This window comes from Plecotus auritus (assembly GCF_963455305.1).
Source record: "Plecotus auritus genome assembly, chromosome: X".
Lineage (NCBI taxonomy): Eukaryota > Metazoa > Chordata > Mammalia > Chiroptera > Vespertilionidae > Plecotus > Plecotus auritus.
The window spans coordinates 66625578-66641247 of NC_137784.1; the positions used below are offsets into that span (position 1 = coordinate 66625578).

General features: G+C 38.8%; 1 protein-coding gene across 1 annotated transcript in view; it reads left to right on the top strand.

Annotated features, from left to right (window-relative positions):
* Positions 1-2494: 2494 nt before the first annotated feature.
* PCDH11X (protocadherin 11 X-linked) overlaps positions 2495-15670 on the top strand; it is a 1111291-nt gene continuing 1098115 nt past the window's right edge. Inside the window, exon 1 of the mRNA XM_080652463.1 lies at positions 2495-2849. The gene's annotated coding sequence lies outside the window, so the exon portion shown is untranslated. The remainder of the gene's footprint in view (positions 2850-15670) is intronic.

Below are 15670 nucleotides of genomic sequence, written 5' to 3' on the forward strand. Positions count from 1 at the left end.
AGTCTTACCAACAAACTGAATTTTTCAGATAATTTTCTGGGTTACTTAGTTCAAGTAGTAGTCTCCTTGGTCTGTAAGTAATGTTTCTGTTCTACAAATATCATTTTCTACTGGACTATATACACTTAAAATAAAATGTTGTGCGATATGTTGTAGAGAAGAATCCTGATTATCTGTAAAGCACCAGGTAGCTGAATTTAGAAGCTATACACCCTGAATGGAATTCCAGAGTCTGTTACTCTCCATCTCCATGGCCTTGTGCAAATCACCTGTCTTGTGTGAGCTTCAGTCTCAAAAAGGAATTGTAAAAGATGGATAATAATATTAACCACATGAGTCCATCATGATGGTAACTTTAAATACTTCGTAACAGTCACTGAATAGTTCTCTCCCCCTGCCTTGGGTTTAGATGGAAATCTTAAGAAATTAATTAATTGGGAATGTTATGAATGACTTGATTATTAGTGCTCTGAGATTGCCTCCATGGCATTGCTTTTCCACACTGTCCTGGATCAGTCAGTGATTTTATTTTCTTTGAGTTCCTGCCATCCCCTATGACAGAGTCTCATCCAGCAGTGCAACCCCTGAGAGTCAGAGCTGTAATGATTTGACATTTTCTGATTTCATCTCCAAGACATTTCCTAGCTCCCAGGAAGAGGACAATGCATGAGCTGGATTCAGTGAATAATGGAGGCAGAGTTACAGGAGAGTAAAATGCAATAGTAAATACTTCCTTCTGTCCCCTTTCATGAAGACCATGCTGAAAGGCAGGCTAATGTCTCTGTTGCTCTCAGAAGTGGCTTTAGGTGGGAAAAGAAAGACAGAAAGATAAAGAGAGAAAATGAAAGAAAAGGAATAGGAAAAAGAAGTGATGTGAGGATTATTTGAACCAAGATTTTAACCTTTCAAAATAATAGAATTGAAAAGATGGGACTTATGAAGATGGAGAGAGAATACTGAAAAAAGAAGATTTGCCCTTCAATAATAATAATAATAATAATAATCTTCCCATGAAAAATCTATTGGAGCAAACCAAGTCATGATAATTGGCAATTTTTTTCTTTCTTTCTTGGTGTTCTATCCCTGTGCAGATATAGTCCCCCTTCCATTTAGAAAGGAAAAAAAAACAAAAGAATATTGGCACCCGAAAACATTATCTACTTTTTCTCCTTTTATTTCGGGAAACAGAGTCTCCTTCCAAAAACAAAGCAGAGTACAAGAAAAATAAGTTTTTGGATTTTTTTCTATGGGTTAAGCACGGAAAATGTAATTTCCCCTAAAGCCCTGTACCTTTCTGGAGAGGAATTTAGAGAATTCACCTAGTTCATTTTCTGGCCGCTGGGTAAATTTAAGGACTTGCACCTTGGGGAAAGAATCAAAGTGGACAAAGTCAGAAGGTCTTAGTTGTCCTTGCTTTTTGCATTTAATCCCATGACAGGGACAGGGGAATTACCCCTGCTTCTAGTTTACCCACCACCCATCCGAGCTATAAACCAGGCACATTACCCCTGTTTACTTCAGTGGCCTTTTGAGACCAGGCCCCCTGACGTCCCCGGGCCTCACCAACTAGGCAGCTGGAGCGCGCTGGCAAGCACTAGTCTTGCGGTTCTGGGCTGGGTTCTCGGCATCCTTTCCTACCTTAGAAATGCGCTGTCCGCACCCGCGACGCAGCTGGATTCACTTAAAGCAGTCCAAGCCACCGACCTGCTTAAGGCTCTCTCCGATATAGCCAAATGCTAGATCTCCCTCTTACCAAGCTCCCCGCCATCCCCGGACGATCAATCTGAAAGGCAAGCGAGGTACCAGACCTGGCTCACAGTTGAGTATGATATATGCAGCAGACACAGTCTCTCTGCTCTGACTGCGGCTTTGCTGGTCTCCTGCCCTGACTTCCACTAGTCTGCCTTAAGTATCCTTTGTATGAGAAAATGGAGCTGCTGGATGTTCATTCTCTAGCTGGAGTCAGGGTGGTCGGCGGGATCACAAGAAAAGCACATATAATAAGAAAAATAAAACTTCTGTAAGATAATGTGAGTTAAACTTAAAGGGAAGCCTCAGAGAGCAGTCAGGGGAGGACCGAGCAGAGCAAGCATACCCTCGCTTCTGCTCGGCTAAACGGACATCCCGAAAGCCACACGTTTCCAGGGTAGCGGGTCCCGCACCAAGTGTGCTGCCAGCACTCATTCTGCCTGCCCCCTTCTCGGGCAGCGAACTGTAACTTCCTCAGCTTACCTCCATCTCGCCCCTGCCCTTCTCCCCGGTTCCTCATCAGCCAGGAGGGGCCGCCCCCGGAGCAGTGGGGGATGTGGGGTGCAGGGAGTGGGGACCAGAGGGGGGTACCCAGCAGTTGGTGCTGCGCCATCCACTCCCAGCAGGCAGCCCAGGCACTGACTAGTTCACTTCTCTCTCCCACCCTCCCCCCCTCCCCGCGCTCCACTCGCTCACCCCCTTCCTTCCCCCCTTCTCCCCCTCTATCTAGTCCCTCCCACTCGCCATTGAAAAGGGCTGGCTCGGCACTGGCTCCTTGCAGTCGGCGAACTGTCTGGGCGGGAGGAGCTGTAAGTCTGAGCTGCACGTAGCTGCCCGCGCGCGCGGCAAAGCAGAAAAGAAAGCTGAACAGAGTGCTCTGAGTGTCAGTGGCAGAGGCGACACCAGCGACACAGGCAGCCCAGGCAATCCGGGCGGCCCAAACAACCTCAAGAGCAACCTCAACAACTGCTCCTCTGACTGCGAGCTGTGGCGGTAGAGCCCGCTACAGTAATCGCAGTCTCCGTGGAGCCGGCGCAAGCCTTTTCTCTCTCTTTTTTCTTCTTCCCACTTCATTCTACTATAGAGGCTACAATCACAAGGTGAGTATTGGGTCGGGTGTAGAACAGATTGCGGCGTGTGAGGCGTGAGTCCCGCACTTAGTGCTCGGAGGCTTCCTACTGCCTGTACCTGGGGTCTTGACTATAACCACAGAGTGAGTGGTTTCAAAGGCGCTTTGGTAGTTCTCCCTTCCCCCTACACCATCTCTTTCCTGGAGGTAAGAGAAAGAGCAAACCTCTGAAACGAGCGCAGATCGAATAGATTTTTGGCATTACCATCGTTTGGCTTGGGTTATTACTTTGCGAAAACTCTCTCTTCTCTCAGAAAAGTATACGCGCATGAATTTCCCGAAAATTGGCCGTGCAAAAAGGTATTGGACTTTAAGGAATACAGTCAGATTCGGTGAGGCTAAGACAAACTCTAAAATTCGGGCAGGTGCTAAGAAAAGATCACATCCTCCTCGGACTAGCCTGGCAGAACGGTCAGAGCTAAGGCACAATGCCCTGAGCCCAGGGCCCTCCTCAGACCTAGCGCAGCTGAATCCCGCTGTGCTCTCCTCTCTGGGGGATTGGGGTTTGGATCTTTGCCAGGCTGCCTCTAATCCTTGGGGACCCGACCCCTGTCACAGAGCGATGGAGAGCGCAGCGCCCCAAGGAGCGCGCCCTGTCCCCAGGGCCCTTCTGCTTGGCGTTAGCCTCCCCGCCCTTCCTTCCCGCCCTACTTACAAGGCTCTGCTCAGCCAGCACCTGCTGGTTGTGGAGGTGGTAGGTGTGAGAAATTCTGCTTAGTTTTTATAAAAGGAACTCCTTACCACGCGTAACTGAAAAGGAAAAGCACCCTTTTCTCGTTGACAAAAAGAATAAAATGATACTTTCTAAGAGCATTGTGGAACGTAAGAGGGTTCCTCTTTCTCTAAAGAAATTACTTTTAATCCTTTTGCCATAAATGCCTACCTATCCCATAAGTGAATGGCGTTTGCTGACATAGAACTGAAAAACAGTTCGTCTCCACAAAGGAATTATTTTTAAAACGCGTAGCCATAAAACGGCCGCCTTTCTGGAAGAGTGGTCTCTGAATGCGCCCTCGGAAAAGGTGACTTTTTAAAAGCACACAGCGAATGGGTCGTTTTCTTTAGAATTTAGAAGATCAGAGCGGAATTCTGCCCTTGGCTGGAGACAAGGCTTGCATAAAAGCGCTTATCTGAAACTTGTCTTCCTACCCTAGCAAAAAAAAAAAAAAAAAAAAAAGAAAAAAAAAAGAAAAAAAAAGAAAAGAAAAGAAAAGAAAAAGAAAACAAACACGGAGGCAAGGAGGGGTGCACTTTCCAAAAGTGTGTAGTTGGAACCACTTGCTTTCCTCCCCCCACGAAAGAATTTTAGAGCTCAACTGGAAATGACCTTTTGGCTTCCAGAATAAATTATTTCGCGCTCGCTACTTTGCCCGCCTTTTCGGTTTGCGGTGCGGCGTGCGGTGTGCCTGGGATGCGTGTGTGGAGAGCCTGTGAGCGCGCATCTGCGGGTAGCCCCCTGATCCTGGTGCCCTTCCGAAATAGGGCTGGGAATCAAAACTTGAGCCACTGCAGCACACACCCACAAAGCAAGGATCGGAGGGCAAAGGGGACTAAGAGAAAATAATACAGAAAATTAAAAAGAAAGAACAAAACCAAAGCAAGTTCTTGTGTGAGAACATCCCAAGATTGGATTTAAATCTCGGGTAAGACCTGTTTATATAAGAAGGAAAGTGTGGGGAAGAAAGTACTTAACATCTGGATAAGCGGGAAGGGGGCAGGAAATATGGGGAGGGGTGATGGTGTTAAAGAGCCGCTTGCATACTCTTAGCGCTGCAACAAGGAAACAACCAGAGGAGCGTGCTGAGAAGAATTTTAAACACCGAGCACAACACCTGAGAAGGTAGCGTCCCTTTAGTCCTAAAGCGACTGCCTTTCTCCCATAAAAGGTTAAAGCAGGTGTGACTCAAAAAAGATACTTGCCGGTACCTTATGAACTTGGTACAAACTAGATGGAATTCCACTCTCAATCTTGTTTGAAATAAACTCCCACAATCACGGGCGGAATATTAGCCTCAGGGCTGCCCTTTGGTGTGTGTGTGTGTGTGTGTGTGTGTGTGTGTGTGTGTGTGTGTGCGCGCGCCCCCAGTGGTGTGTGTTGGGGGGACATTTGAAAGCAAGTCGAAGTAATAGTATTTGTACATGTTTCCATGTTTTCCCCTTTCTTGTCTTTGGTTCCTCCGAGGAAGCGCAGACTGTGTGCGGGCGGTTTTGACGAACGAACTCAGATGGACCCGCTAAGGTCTAAAGATTCCTTTCTCCCTCTCCTAAATTAAGAATTGTCCCGCGTAGCTCACGCAGTCTGAGTCCTGCTGCCACTGCCACCGCGCTGCGGTTGCCCAAGCGGCGAAGCAGCGCCTCCAAGAGCGAGGCCCCAGAACCCAGTTCTCTAGTTCCCTTTACACGGTCAGCCCCTCCTTCTGGCAATGATGTCAGCCCCTGAGAGGCTTTTTGGGCTAAGGGGAGGAGATCGGGTGGCTAGCCGGGGCTGGCAGCGCGAGCAGCCTTGCCTGGCACGCTCCCTGTGCGCAGCCGCCCTTGCTGCCTTTCGTCTCCTTCCCGCGCTCGCACCCTCCACGCCCCCTTCCAGTTCCTTAGCCGCCCTGGAGGCGCGCGATCGCGCTGGAGCTAAGGAGGCTACTTCAGGTCAGGCCGTGGCTGGTTTTGAACCTGGGCATCAAGCACAGATTCAGCTCTTCCTGAACCCTTTTCCTCCTTTTCTCCGCCCCCATTCTCTCCCCTTTTCATCTTGCACTTTCACTATTCACTGTGAATTTACTTAGTGTCATTTTAGAGGGCAAGTTCGTCAGATGAAATAATAGCTACCAGTATTAAATTTCCGTTGTTTTCTCTACTCCCCTGGTGATAAGGAAGGGGAATGTGAAGACTGGCGTTTTAAAATCCCGTGGCTGCCTCTTTGCCTGCAACAGAAAGCTCCCTAGAAGCCAGAGATGGTGCTGTGGGGGATGGGATCAGTCGAAGGAGATTTCGCATTGTAAGTAGTCCCCTTAACTGAAAGAAGGAACTTAAAATTGTGAGTTTCAGAAAAAAAGATTCTAGGAGCTGCTGCCGCAGAGGAGAGGCCACCGTGCCCTTTATTGTAAGGCTGCGCAGTCCCTCCTAGAGTCCTAGAGAGAGGCTTCCCTTCTAAGTTTGCTCTACGTGTTTTAAGGAACAACCCCTACTTTCCCGAACTGGAGGCTAATTCATTGCCCTGATTGCGGAGAATTCTTTTTTTTTTTTTTTTTTTTCCCCCCTTTCCTTTCATTTTCTTTTTTTAGCTCTGGGAGAAGGACCGGAGCGCGCAGTTGGAGGTTTTACAGGACTAGAAGAAGGGGTTGGAGGAAGGACTTGTGGAGGCAGCTGGGCCTCGGAACTGACTGACTTTCCTAAGGAAATAAAATTCAGAGGGGATCGCAATGAACTGCTTTCCTATTGTGTTTTGATTTGGAGGCAGGTGGGGGATTTGAGGAAAAGGGAGCTGGAGCAAAGAATTCTTCCGATTTGTAAATCTAGGGTTTTATTTTCTTCTCTTTGATGGAAGGAAGCAAAGGCAGCAAGCTTAAAGTTGCTATGCGTTTGAATTATAGGAATGGGGAGGAAACTCAGACCACATTCATTTTCCAGAGTTTAATCATTTGGTAAAGGTTGATATAAGTCCCTTTTTATTTTAATCACCAGACTGAGATTCTTATGGACCCCCAAGTAATGGTGGGTTTTGTCACCTTGGAGCCCTGGCAGAAGAGATTGCAGTTTTCATATTAAAAACTTTGTGTTTTTTTTTTTTTTTCAAGATAGAAATTCCTGATAGCTTACAGACTGCTGGTGGCAGGAAGAAATTTGGTAAAAGATTTAGAAAGCAGAACATTTTCCTTCTCTCTATGCAAACAGTCCACAACAGCCTTTAGCCAGGATTTATAATGTTCTTGATGAAAGGAAGGGAGGCACACTGACAAGGAGACTTTATATGAACCACTGGCTTTAAGCTGCATTGATTAAATAGTGTATGGCTGCCAGGGTTTCTTATTAGTGGGAAGGAATAGTATTCAGAGGCTGACAAGTTGAAACCATTTTCTCCAATCTTCACATATTTTAAAGGTGTCATCCATTTATTCACCAAAGAGAATTCACAAACACTAATTAGGCACCTGCTGTGCCAGAAAATGTGCTAGGCTCCAGGAATACAAAAGAGAATATAAAACATAGCTTGGGCTTCTGTGAGCCAGGAGACTTTTACAAATTCATGATACAGTATATAAGAGGTCTAACTGAGCATAATGTAGGGAGGAATTAATTTGTGCTAAGAGGTTGAGAAAAGATTCATAAAGAAGAGGTGTGTCTTGGGCTTTGAAAAATAGGCATCCCTAGGTCATGGCTAGCCAGGAAGTAGATCTGGAAGAGCCTGACACAATTACGTAAGGAAAGGTTTTTTTTTTTGGGGGGGGTGGGAGGCCTGATCCCACTATGGAGTTTAATGGTATGTGTTAATTTAGTGGACATAGGCCGCCTGTGAAATTTTTTCAAGCAGATATCTTAAAAATAACAATAAAATAAGGTGAGAAAATTTGGCAGTTGGTGGCACACACATAAAAAATGTGTTGTTGCTTATCTTTAAGTGAATATTTGAATAAACTAATACATTGCAATAGAGAGTGGCAGCTAATATGGTAAGTTAAAAAGATACTGTAACATCCAGAAAAAAAGGACAAATGAATAAAGAGGGCCTAAAGTAAATCAGTAGAACTAAGAAAGAAAAGAATACTATTCTGGGGAAGAAATTTTATTTTAGTCATAATCATTAACTCATTTGTATCTTTATACTCTATTCATCTCACCTTCCCCATTCAGCCTTCAAATTCCCAATCTTCTACCATCAGAGTAAAAGGCTTCAGCCACTTGCAAGCACACTTATGTCCATTGCACCTCATTTTCCACACACCTCCCTGAATCATCTCTGTGTCCTATATCATCTCCCCACCCTTACCCACTTCAGCTCTCTGCACCAACTATTAGAGGCCCTTAATCTTGGATTTTTCCTTCCCTTACACACTAGCAAATCACCTCTATTTTTATTGTTTTTCCTCTTGACAGTCTTCTCTCCCTGCTCCTTCCCTGCATTACCAATGTCGGTAATTTCTCCACTCATTTCCATTTTATTTCATATTTTCCAATAACCACCTTGGACTATCACCCCTTCAGTAACCTCGAAGACTCCAAAAAACAAAATAAAACAATACAACAACAATCAAGAACTGAGGAACCTCTACTACTTCAAACTCATTTACAGATTTGTCATACAAGATTTTATAGTGGAATTTCTCAGATTTGTTATATTTTAAAAGCCTGCAAATGTCTGTTTTTCTTCAGATACAACTAAGGATTTAAATATTGTACTTCAGGGAGTATTTCCAACTTTTCTGAATTTCTTACCACACACTCCTGAATCTGTTTCTCTGCAGCCCATTCTTCCTGGTATGTCTTCTTCCCATGGGTCATTTCTGTTATTTTTTCAGTAAAAGTTTTTATTTTTTTATTTTTTTATTCCCCTCTCCTTTTTGCTTTGTGGGATTGTCATCATGGCTCATATCTAAATATTTTTAGAGGGTGTTCCCCTTAGACAGACTTTTCCACACACAAGATTTTAAGGCCTTGTCAGAGCGTGTTCACACCAACATACACTGTTACTATGTCAATGTTCGGAGACAAAGGAACCCTTCTTTTCTTTTTTTACTGCATTCTTAGAAAGTTATATTTTTGTGTGTAGAAAAGGGCAATTCTCAGATCGTCCATATTTCCACACGTAGTGGAGTTGTTTGGAAAACTCTCGGAATTGGGGAGGGAAGAAAGACTATACCATAAGCACAGGCAATACATTCTTTTATCAATGACACATGTACAGTTTACCTTTGGGAAAAATAAAGTATATAAGTACACTTAGTCTAATTTACTTTGTGTTACAACATTCCAAATTACATGTCACTATCTGAGCAGAGTTCTATTATCTGAAAACTTTATTGACCATTCAATATCCAGAAGGAAGAAAACTAGGTAAGATGCCTTGATATTTCTGACTGGCTTACAAAGTTTAAATTAATCCAATCCTATTTGAAATACCATCATTTATCAATAGAAAATCATCCAGAAGGCCTGTCCCTAAAACCTGCTCATCTTTTGTTAGGAGAAAACATCAAATGACCTATATGGCATGGTCCTTCAATATTCATGCCCTGTGCCAAATTGATTGTAAAGCTCAGGTTTATCACATGGAGAAAGCTCTTTTATGGTGACAGGTGTCTTTTAAGATTTGGTTACACCTACAGAAATATTGCATTCTCATTATCAAACAGAAAAAGAAGAATAAACTCTTTCAATTATGGTTTTTGAATTAGAAGAGTGACTTGGCAGAAATAATAAATGCTGCTATTATCTTTTGCACTCCAAAAATCTTCAGGTGATCAAAGAGTTCAGCTGTTCCTTTAATTGTCTTTCACAGATTAAGCATCAAGTCATTATAATAAAATTTGTAACTGAGAGCAATAATGGCTATGTTTGTCATTTCCAGTCCAGATCTGAAATAGTGATTTTTTTCTGACCTAATCTCCTTATTGTGGATGTATAGATTTGGGAAAATAAAAAGAGGAGAGAAAAAGGACACTAAATCCTGGGAGATGATTTTTCTCTCCTCAATACAAAATATTTTATTAATATAAGATATAGAGAAGAATGGATCAAACCATCAAACCTCAGAGGGAAGGTAGAGGAATGTGGGGGTATGGGGAGAGATCAACCAAAGGACTTGTATGCATGCATATAAGCCTAACCAATGGACACAGACACCAGGGGAGTGAGAGCAGGAGTGCGGGGGTGGGGGAGCCAATGGGGGAATAGGACTCATATGTAATACCTCAATCAGTAAAGAGAAAAAGAAACATTTATTGATGGCTTTTAATTAAACTATATGGAAATTCATTTCTCTTTTAAATCCATAAATGATTAGAATGCAAACTGAGATTTATATTGATTTTACAATTAACTTTTTGTCATCATAGGAAATGAAAACAAAAATTAAGTTTTCTGCCACTTATATAATTTTAAAAGTAAATATATTATTTTAGTCTCATGAAAATTTTGAGTAGAAAAAGAAGACATAGCTATGCCTATGTTTTAATGGGGAAACTGAAGGTCAGATGGGTAAAAAAAAAATGCTTCTTGGATTAAAAAATCAAAATCTCAAAGATGACTATATTCAAGAATATTTAAGTTTATTAGTTAACTAGCTACTTGTGTTATATTTCCCTCTTATTTAGTCTTTTTTTTTTTGCACTAACCCTGTAAAAATTACATGATAAAATAGAAGGACTATTGAAATTTAACAGTGTAGGATTATAGACGCTCATACACTTCCTCTGTTTTATTTATAGGAATAATTCAATTATGACCCATCAGAATGACACTCCATAAAGCTTAAGTTTACTTAATGTGGCAAATATTTAGTGTTATAACCTAATTCATTTTTATTTTAGGACACCTATATAGGTATATATGATTTATTTTAAGGGATATTTGCCAGTGATTTTTAAATATTTGTCAGATTTTCTTCTGACATACCATCTTTGAAGCAACTTGTTTTAAAAAATCCATTGCATGTAGGTGTCTGTCATATCAACCCAAATGAAATTAAGCTCCCACTATGTCAATCATTATTTATTGTTCCTAGGTTTATAAACTCCTTTATCCAGTGGTTTTTGGTATGGGGATGTGAGAGCAGAAGGTTTATTTAAATTGTGTAAATACAAAGTGTTTTATGATTTATATTTTATTAGTATCTAGAGAGTGATCCTGGACAAATAACTTCATTTTTCTGGAGTACCGTTTTCCCAAAAGTGAAATGAAGAAATTGTAAATTATTTCAAGGCACTTTCAAATGGGGAAAAAAAAAATCATGCTATGTTTTACAAAATGCAGTAGAGATCTAAAGCATTTTTTCCTTTCCCTTGGCTCTGCAGGTATTATCAGTTTCACTGCATTGCTCCATTAACCACTAATAACTAAAAACCTATTGCTTGTCTAGCATGGCCATACTTTAGATATGGAAGTTAGACTAGGTTGTGAAGGGTAGTCCTTAAAGAAATTTAAAGGAATACTTGCATTGCTAAGCTTACATTCTGACTGGGCAAAAAGAATGAACAACAAAGTAATATATAGTCACATTAAATGAAATTCAACAAATATTATGCCAGGTAGTATATTATAGTACACTGAGTACGGTCCAGGTTTCATAAACTCTGGAAGTGGAAGGGACTGGAAAGACCTAGCCCAACCCATCATTTTACAAAGAAGATAACAAGGCTTAGAGACGTGAAATGAACTCTACAGGACCTCATGTAAGGTATTAGGTGATAGCATTAATTAACTCCACAATCTTAATTTTCCCTACTTTGTTCAAATACAATAATAGTTTTGTAACTTATCAGAAAGTTAAACATATCCAAGACTTTTTAATGTATTTGTCTTTATTGACATGGACAATTTCCCAATCTGACTCAGATATAGAAAATACTATGTTTTCCACACTTTGTTTTGAATTTAGATTATTAAAAACACCTCTATCATGCATATTATGTTATAAAACATGCAAAATGCAGTATTGACATGAACACCAAGAGAATAAACCAAAGTATGAAGGCATTACATTATATAAATAGTTTAGCTCTTTAAAAATTACATGAAAAGCCTATTTACTTAAGATGGCAAGAAATATACATTTCTTGAAGGATGGTTTTATTTTTATAAATGCATATTTAACTAAAGCCTAAAATGTGCATTTCCTGAGGCTTAATATAATTTGGGAAAGATTTAAAATTAATTTCTTAAATTTTGATCTGTCTGCTGCATGATCTTATTGCCCATGTTGAGATGTGTGTGTGTGCCTTAGGAAGTATGAGTCAGGCAAAGGTAAGCACACAGAATATGACAAAGCAAAGCTTTCCTTCATTCCCTGAATACTGCTTTATTTTGCTTTGTGTCAAGTGGGAAGGAAGGGAGAAAAAGGGGTAATCAAGTAGAGAAGAGCACTGACAGAGTGGTGATAGGGTCTGATTTTCAGTTTAGTGTGAAATTTGCAACATTTTTGAAACTGCTTAAGCTTGCTTCTCTCTCTCACTTCTAATATTGTATATTTGAAACACCTTAACTGTTATTTAATAGTTGTTTCCTAGTTTTACTAGCAAAAAAAATAGTAAATTGTAAATACATTACAGCAGTTTCCATCTATGCTGGTTATTTTATAAAGTGATGAGAGTAAAGCGAGATTATTTGAGGGAGTGAGTTTGAATCCATTAAACAGCATATGTATTCTAAAGGAATGCCTTATAAGCATGCAAGAGTAAACAAACAGGGGAATATAAAGCCATTGCTTTATGCCTATATATATATATATATATATATATATATATATATATATATATATATACATATATATATATATATCAGAATCAGAGCACTTTAGAAAGAAATAGAGTCAATACACAATTTCTAATCAATCACCATCACTGCTAATGACTTATTTTAAAATTCAGTTTCTAGGAAGTTATATTCTATCCCTGTGCATCTAAAACTTTAATGTGCATACCAATCATTTGGGAATCTTGTTAAAATATAAATTCTGATACAGAATATTCTAGGTGGGGCCTGAAATTCAGCATTTCTGACAAATTCCTGGGGATGAGCCGCAATGGTGAATTCCTAGTCTGGTAACCAAGCTTGAAAAAGGTGAAATAAGCTAAAAGTAGCAGGGTAAAGAAAAATAATTTGATGTAATTATTTTGCAAAGGACGACATTTTGAAAATTAAAAATTATTGAACTTGGATATTAAAATTGAATTTAAACTTTGGTATGACTAGATCAGTTGAAACTGTAGTTCAGAATAAAAAATAAGTTGCTTGTCATTATATAGTCAAATTTATTTTACAAGAACTATATACCTATATTTGCACCATTTCAAAAAAGAACACTATTGGCCACACAATATCAATACCTTACCAATGTTTTAAAAACATCTTCCAGATTAATTCAAGAATTCTGAGCAATTTAATCTACTATAGATCCTTAAAAATATTAGTCTGTGAAATACTGAAAATAAGCATATCAGTTAATCATTTATATTTCAGAATAAAATGACCAACTGAAGTTTTATTTGTCTAATTTGAAGCCATCGTTTTTATTTTATGTTTAGCATGTGGCATTTTTTGGGGGGGAAACAACACCACTATCAATAAAAGAGACTTGGTAGAGGTTATTTTATATTTGCTATCCCCAAAACTCCACTCAAAGCAGGAAAAAAAATGTTAAATTAGACACTATTCTGCCTATTTTCTTCACACCTAGTCTTTTAGATTGCAGCAGACTAGCCACTTAATGTAAATGAATTTTTCATTCATAATCAGTCTAAGAAATCTTTATACCTCCATTTATTTATGCAGTTCATCTTGGCATGGAACCAATTAAAACAAACAACTTTGAAAGCAGCTACTGAAATAAGTCAAGTTTAAGTTTTTAAACTGTGTTTGTTAGAAGGCACAATGTATTTTTGGCAACTGAAAAAGTTGTCACTTGGAAGCTGGGATTCATGTCTTAACTGTGACATTGAGATTCTTAAGCCACCACTTTCCCAATGAAACTATTAGTATTTTCTAAGCTCCTATGCCTTAAATGGCAACAGCAGAGCTTGTTTGGTAGCAACTTGAAGATCCCAGCAAACAAAAGGACCAATTGGATTAAAAGGGTTTTTTGTAAGTGCTAAATGAACTTGGGTGTCTGCCAGGATTGCCTTGGATTTCATTACTGTTAATAATGTTAGGCATAGACAGTTTCCATATGCCTTAGGAGGCATGTATAGCAGCCAAAATATCATTTTTTTTTCAGAGAGGGAATTCCAAAGTCTACAAAAAAGAAAATAATACAAAAAAACCCTAACCAAAAACATGTCAAAAATAACAGACCTCTTTAATTTTTATTTATTTTCAAAGACTAGAAATGGAAGCTCACTCTACAGAAAGAAGAAATATCAGTTGTATGGAAATATGTTCAGGCCTTAAGACAAAATGAGGAAAAATGGAGTTAATTTGCAATGGTATTATAACTAAAAATTTATATAAAATTGAGTACAATGTAAAAAATCAGACTATTTCAGGATCATGACAATTGGAAGAAACAATTTCTTGGACTAATATTAGAAATCCTAAAATATTAAACAAAACTGTCAATTAGAGTAATAAAATCCAACTACATAACTTTGAGCCAGTCCTCCTTTTTCCTGTTTTAGAGGCAATATAAATAAATCTTAATAGAATTAGATATTTTTTTAATATTGAAAATACTAAGTAGAGCAAAATATTGTTTATAACTTTAAAAACTTTAATCAGAAATCATATAATTTTAGTAATGCTTTTAAAGAGATAGCAATGAAGGCAGCCACTAGATAATGCCCTATAATGTACTTTAAATTTTGAAGTACTTGTGATTGCTAATAATAAAATAAGATGACAAAAATTAGTAATAGCATTAATAGGTTGATTATATTCAATAGAAAAAAAAAAATTAGAATTCCAAGTGAAAATTAGGTTCCAGGATGAATATTGACAAATTAAGTAAGCATACTCATTCAAAGAATAGGGAGACACTCTGAGAACATGTTTAATATTTCCTTTGAAAACATTTTATATCTTCCTTATACCATACACTAAGGATAGCAACTAAATTACCCAAGAACATGCTTTTGTGGTAGCTGAAATAACTGAGTTTCTGGGGGAAAAAAAAAACTATTTTAAAAACAAAGATTTATCATGAGTGCATTAAATTTAAAGATATTACCTGAAATAGAATCTTTCAGTAACTGTGAAAGGCACTTTCACCAGGTTTTAAATGTGTGAGTGACTACATTAACATTTTAAAATTGTTTTTGTTACATTTTAGGGTATTACAGACTTTATCTCATTGGAATCTAACAACAGTGCTGTGAAACAGGTACTCCATCATTTTGACAGGAGAAGAGAGACACAGACAAGTTCTGATTTGTTTTTTATTTTTTAAGATCATGTATCTATTAAGTGCCAGGCAATAGATACCTATGTGCTTTTTCTTATGATCTTCCAAAATATTCATTCCATTAGCCAATGTGTGCACTACAATTTTAGATACAAATACTATTAAGGAAAATTTATTTTAACAATGTATTTATTATGTTTAATCTTTCAAGGGTTTTGAATTTGTAATAGGAAGTTTTGATGAGCACTCATTGGATCTCATTAGGCACAATTAAGATAATATCCCTGGCCTTAGTAACTTCAAACACTTGATAACATAAATATACAATGATAAGATAGTGATAGTGGACAAAAAATAAGGATGTGATCAAGGTGAACAAGAGAGGAGTATTAGAATGGATAAATCAATAAACCCCTATAGAAAAAAAAAAAGGATTCGGTTCTAATATAAAATAGGCTTAGAAACCAGAGCCAAATTTCTAAGAGATTTCTTTCTCTGAAGATAAAAACCAACCAACCAAACAAACAAACAAAAAAACACTTGAGGGAATAGGTCTGAAGGGGCAGTATTTGAGAGAAAAAAGGAAAATTTATTACAGCTATGGGTTAGCTTACATATAGAATGTTAAGTAATAAACTAAGGTGTATTGTTCTGGCTAAGTCCTGGCAATGCTTGCAATCCAGAACTTTGGGAGGTCTCAGATTTCTCCTTTTGTTTGAATTTCATTCAAGCATTTACATAAGATAGAT